Source organism: Theropithecus gelada, chromosome 2 (assembly GCF_003255815.1).
Source record: "Theropithecus gelada isolate Dixy chromosome 2, Tgel_1.0, whole genome shotgun sequence".
Taxonomy (NCBI): Eukaryota; Metazoa; Chordata; class Mammalia; order Primates; family Cercopithecidae; genus Theropithecus; species Theropithecus gelada.
In genome coordinates, this window is record NC_037669.1 from 137,309,621 (window position 1) to 137,315,669 (window position 6,049).

Consider the following 6,049-nt stretch of genomic DNA (forward strand, 5'->3'; position numbering starts at 1 on the left):
AAGCATATTCTTACCATACTACTCTGCAATCACATTCCTTGGTGTTTAACCATAGGTGTTGAATAGTTATGTCCACACAAAAACCTTCACATGAATAACATGTTTAAAGCAACTTTCTTCATAATTGCCAAACCTTGGAAGCAACTAGGATGTTATTCAGTAGGTGAATAAATAAATAAAATATGGTACATTCAAAGAATGAAATACTATTCAGTGCTAAAAAGAAATGAGCTATCAAGCCATGACAAGACATGGAGGAACTTTAATGCATATTTCTAAGTGAAATAAACTAACCTGAAAGGGCTACATTCTTTGATTCCAACTATATGACATTCTGGTACAAGTCAAAGCAATGGAGACGGTAAGAAGATCAGTGGTTGTCAAGGGTTAAGGGATGGGAAAGGATGAATAGGCAAACTACAGATGATTTCTAGGACAATGGAAATACTCCATATAATACTCTAATAGTGGATAAATATCATTACACAATTTTGTAAACCCACAGAATGTACAAACAAGAGTGAACCCTAATGTAAACTATGGACTTTGGGTGATTATGATGTATCAATGTAGGCTTGTCAGTTTTAATAATGCACTATTCTAGTGAAGGGTGTTAAAATAAGGGAACCCACACATTTGTTGGGACAGGGGTATATGGGAAATATCTGTACCTTCGTCAATGTTGCTATGACCCTGAAATCATTCTGAAAAATATTCTTAGAAGATAAATTTTAAAAATTTACGGGAAAGTGGCCATGGTGGCCAACAAGAAGCAGCTAGTATGTGTGGCTCTCATGGAGAGGAATGGAAAGGGCAAATAAATATAACACCGTCAACTGAAACATCCAGGTAGTCACATTGGGACTAATCAAGGAAACAACTTGATCCACAGAAAACAAAGACAAGCAAAACAGGACAATGGCCCACCTGGGAGCAATAGGAAGCCAGGGGAATGACTCCCATCAAGGGAAGCAGTGAGTGAATATGTGCCCCTGGGAAACCACACTTCTCCCACAGATCTTTGCAGTCCTCAGGTATAGAGATCTTGTAAACTCACCCACCAAAGCCTTCAGTCTGATAGACAGAGCTGTGTGGAGTCTTGGCAGAGTGCTACTCAGGAGTGCTTGGAGAACCTGGAGCCTTAGATAATTAGGCTTTCCAGCAAAAGTAGTTGCGGCTCCCACAACATGGGGGGTTAGACCCCTGTACATATTCTTAGGAAGGAGGCTGAATCCAGGGGGCTGACCAGCATCTGCCTGCAGGCCCCACTTCCATGGCACTTCACAAGATAAGACCCACTGGAATGGAATTCCAGCCAGCCACTGGTCGCAGCATTGCACCTCCTTAAGAAGGAGATCCCAGGGGAAGGGGTGGGCTGCCATCTTTGCTGTGTGGGTGCCTTAGCCATTCCAGCCTTCAGCCTTTGGAGAGTCTGAGCTGATTGAGGTTGGAAGAGATTCCTCAGAACGGCACAGCTGCTCTACCGAAATGTGGCCAGACTGCTACTTTAAGTAAGTGCCCAATTTTGTTCCTCCTTACTCCTCTAAACCAGGACCTCCAGCCATACTCATTGGTGTTCTCTGACTGACAGAGATTTTTAACCTGTCTGGGACAGAGCTTTCAGGGAGAAGGATGGGCCATCATATTTGCTGTTTGTGTGACTTAGCCATTCCAGCCTTTGGGCTTCAGAGTGTTTGAGGCAACTGGGGACTGGGGTGGACCCCCAGCACAGTACAGGTGCTCTACCAAAACATGGCCAGACTGCTTTTTTAAGCAGGACCCCAATCCCATTTTCCCTCACTGGGTGGGACATCTTAATCAAGGTCCCCAGCCACGTCCTACAGGTGCTTTTGGGTCAGCAACAGGCCCATACCTCTCTCCCAAAGCTTGGAACAGGCTGCCATTTTTGCTGTTTCTCAACCTTCACTGGTGCTACCTCCAGGTACTGGAAAATTTGAGGCAACTAGGCACTGAAGAGGTCCCCAAGCATACCACAGCAGCTATATGGAAAAGTGGCCAGACTGTTACATGGATGATGCCCATTCCCATATCTCGTCACTGGGCAAGTCCTCCAGGTATGGGCCTCCAGCCAGCCTTCACTAGAGCTGTGAAGCCAGTAGCAACTTGACAACTTTCTGGACAGAGCCTACAGGGACAAGAAAGCTTTTCTGCCCCTGCCTCTGCAGTGGAACTGCCCTTGCCACCCTCAGGCTAACGATGGAGCAAAAACCCTAAGTGCCTTATCTACACCTCCAACAAGCTGCAGTTGACTCAAGGAGAGGAGACTAGTCTGTCTCCTATGGGTGCCACACACGCCCACTGCTTGTCACCATACAGGGAACACTGGCTTGGGCCCACGGCACAGACCCTCTATCCTGGGCTGATTAGATTGAGTGATTCCTGACCTACATCTTTCTGGATAGAGCCCCCAGGAGACAAACAAATGACCCTAAGCCACAACCACTACTAAAATCCCTTGCTCTGCTACCTCTAAGTTGGGAAAGAAACATAAACATGAGATTGCTCCACAGCTGCAGTGGATATCCCAGAAGTGCCAAGTTAGAATCTACAGCCAACACTCAAGAGGGAGACAAACCCACACTTTCACAACATTAAGAGGAAACACGGCTGCAACTGTGAGGAAACACAGGGGAGCCACAAAACCAAACAAGAGTCTACCAACTGATCAATAAGCCTATGTGCCACCGGCTAGATCTCACTCCAAAACTTCAACACCAAAAATACCTCAATAATAGACCCCCCTATGAAACCTGAGACAAGAAGTCAGCTTCAAATAAAGACACCTCACAAAGCCTTGGCCCAGTGAAAACCTCCAGTAAAGAAATCTATTGACTGCACTCAATCTACAGTGCAGTTAAAGAAACACTCACATACAGATATGAGAAAGAACCAACTCAAGAACTCTGGTAACTCAACTAGCCAAATGACTGCACCCATTTTCCAACAAGAGCTCTTAATCAGGCTAAACTGGCTTGAATGAGAGAAATATAATTCAGAATATGGACAGGAACAAAGACCACTGAGATTCAGGAGGACAGCAAAACTGAATCCAAGGAAAATAAGATACACAATAAAGTGATAGAGGAGCTGAAGGACAAAATTATTGGTATAAAAAAGAACCTAATGGATCTAACAGAGCTGAATAACACAATACAAGAATTTCACAGTGCAATCACAATATTAACAGCAGAATAAAGCAAGCTGAGGAAAGAATCTTAGAACTTGAAGACTGGTTCTCTGAAATAAGACAGAGAAAAATAAAGAAAAAAGAATAAAAAGGAATAAACAAAACCCTGGAGAAGTATGGGATTATGTAAAGAGGCCAACTCTAGGAATCAGTGGCATCCCTGAAAAGGGTGGGATGCAAACAACTTGGAAAACATATTGGGTATTGTTCATGAAAACTTCCTGCAGCCTTGCTAGAGAAGCCAACAGTGAAGTTCAGAAAATACAGAGAACTCCTGAAAGATTCTACACAAGATCATCCCCAAGATATGATCATCAGATTTTCCAAGATCAAAATGAAAGAATGTTAAAGGCAGCTAGAAAGAAAGGGCACATCACCAACAAAGGCAACCCCATCAGGCTAACAGTGGATCTACCGGTTGAAACCCTACAAACCAGAACAGACTGGAGGCCTATATTCAATATTCTTAAAGAAAAAAAATCCTCAACCAAGAATTTTATATCCAGCCAAACTAAGCTTCCTAAGTAAAGGAAAGATAAAATCCTTTTCAGATAAGCAAATATTGAGGAAATTCATTACCACCAGACCTGCCGTACAAGAGATCTTGCAAGTAGCCCTAAATATAGAAAGGACAGACCAATACCAGCTAATACAAAAACACACTTAAACATACTTACCAGTGTCACTGTAAAGCAACCACACAAGCCAACACAATAACCAGCTAACAGCACAATGACAGGATTAAATCCACACACATCAATACTAACCTGGAATGTAAATGGGCTAAATGCCTCAATTAAATATACCCAAAATATACTATAGGGCTAACCCTATAACCAGTAAACCAAAACAGAATGGTACTGGTACAAAAACAGGCACATGGACCAATGGAACAGAATAGAGAGCCCAGAAATAAGGCTGCACATCTATGAACAGCCAATCTTCCACAAAACTGACAAAAACAAGGAATCAGGAAAACACCTCCTATTCAGTAAATGATGTTGGGATAACTGGCTATTCATATGTAAAAGATTGAAGCTGGACCCCTTCCTTACACCATACATAAAAATCAACTCAATATAAATTAAAGACTTAAATGTAAATCCAAAAGCTATAAAAACTCCTCAAGATCACCTAGGCAATACCATCTTAGACATAGGAATGGGCAAAGATTTCATGACAAAGACACCAAGAGCAATTGTAACAAAAGTAAAAATTGACAAGTTTGATCTAGTTAAACTAAAGAGCTTCTGCACAGCAAAGGAAATTATCAACGAAGTAACACAACATACAGAATTGGGGAAAATATTTGCAAACTATGCATCTGACAAAGGTCTAATATCCAGCATCTAAAAAAATTGCTATACAAATTTACAATAGAAAAACAAGCAATTCCATTAGAAAGCAGGCAAAGGACATGAATAGACACTTCTCAAAAGAAGACATATATGTGGCCAATAAGCATATGACTAAAAACTCAATATCAGTGACCATTAGAGAAATACAAGTCAAAACCACGAGATACCATCTACACCAGTCAGAATTGCTATTATTAAAAAGCCAAAAGATAACAAAAGATAACAATTGCTAGTGAAGTTACAGAGAAAAGGGTACACTTATACACCTGATGGTAAACTAGTACAACCACTCTGGAAAGCAGTATGATGATTCCTCAAAGAGCTAAAAGCAGAACTATCATTTGACCCAGCAATCCCTTTACTCACACAAATATAAATCATTCTGTTATAAAGATATATGCACGTGTATGTTCATTGCAGCAGTAGTCACAATAGCAAAGACTAAATGCCCACCAGTGACAGATTGGATAAAGAAAATTGGTATGTATATACCACAGAATACTATGCAGTCATAAAAAGTAATGAGATCGTGTCTTTTATGGGAACATGGATGGAACTGGAGGATATTATCTTAGCAAACTAACTCAGTAAGAGAAAACCAGATACCACATGTTCTCACTTATAAGTGGAAGCTAAATGATAATAACTCATGGACACAAAGAAGAAAATGACAGATGCTGGGGTCTACTTGAGGGTGGAAGGTGGCAAGAGGGAGAGCAGCAGAAAAGATAACTATTGGGTACTGGGCTTAATACCTGGGTGATGAAATAATATGTACAAATTCCCATAACATATTTACCTATGTAACATACCTTCACATGTACCCCCAAAACCTAAAATAAAAACTAAAAAAATTTTAAATGTATACTCAGTAATACTAATTATTTTTAATATTACAATTATTACTTGATCATTTAAGTTTAATACTGTGTTTTGTTTTTTTTTTTAACCAATAGTCCATGTGTAATGAAACACTAACTCTGTCACTTCTCCTACAGTCTTTATTTATTTATTTATTTTTTGAGATGGAGTCTTACTCTGTCGCCCAGGCTGGAGTGCAGTGGCGCAATCTCGGCTCACTGCAAGCTCCACCTCCCAGGTTCACACCATTCTCCTGCCTCAGTCTCCCGAGTAGCTGGGACTACAGGCACCCACCACCACGCGTGGCTAATTTTTTGTATTTTTAGTAGAGATGGGGTTTCACCGTGTTAACCAGGATGGTCTCGATCTCCTGACCTCGTGATCTGCCTGCCACAGCCTCCCAAAGTGCCAAGATTACAGACCGCAGTCACCGCACTCAACCTCCTACAGTCTATCTTTTTAAATACGCTTTCACTGACTTCACTTCAGGTCAGGCTCTAAAATGCTGCTGCAGGAGCCTTCTGGTGGTATCCATATCAAAACATTTTCTTCCAGTAGCACAACTTATATTTTAAAACTCCCCTCCCCAAATGCATTATTAGGGCTTACCCCTATTTTCCAG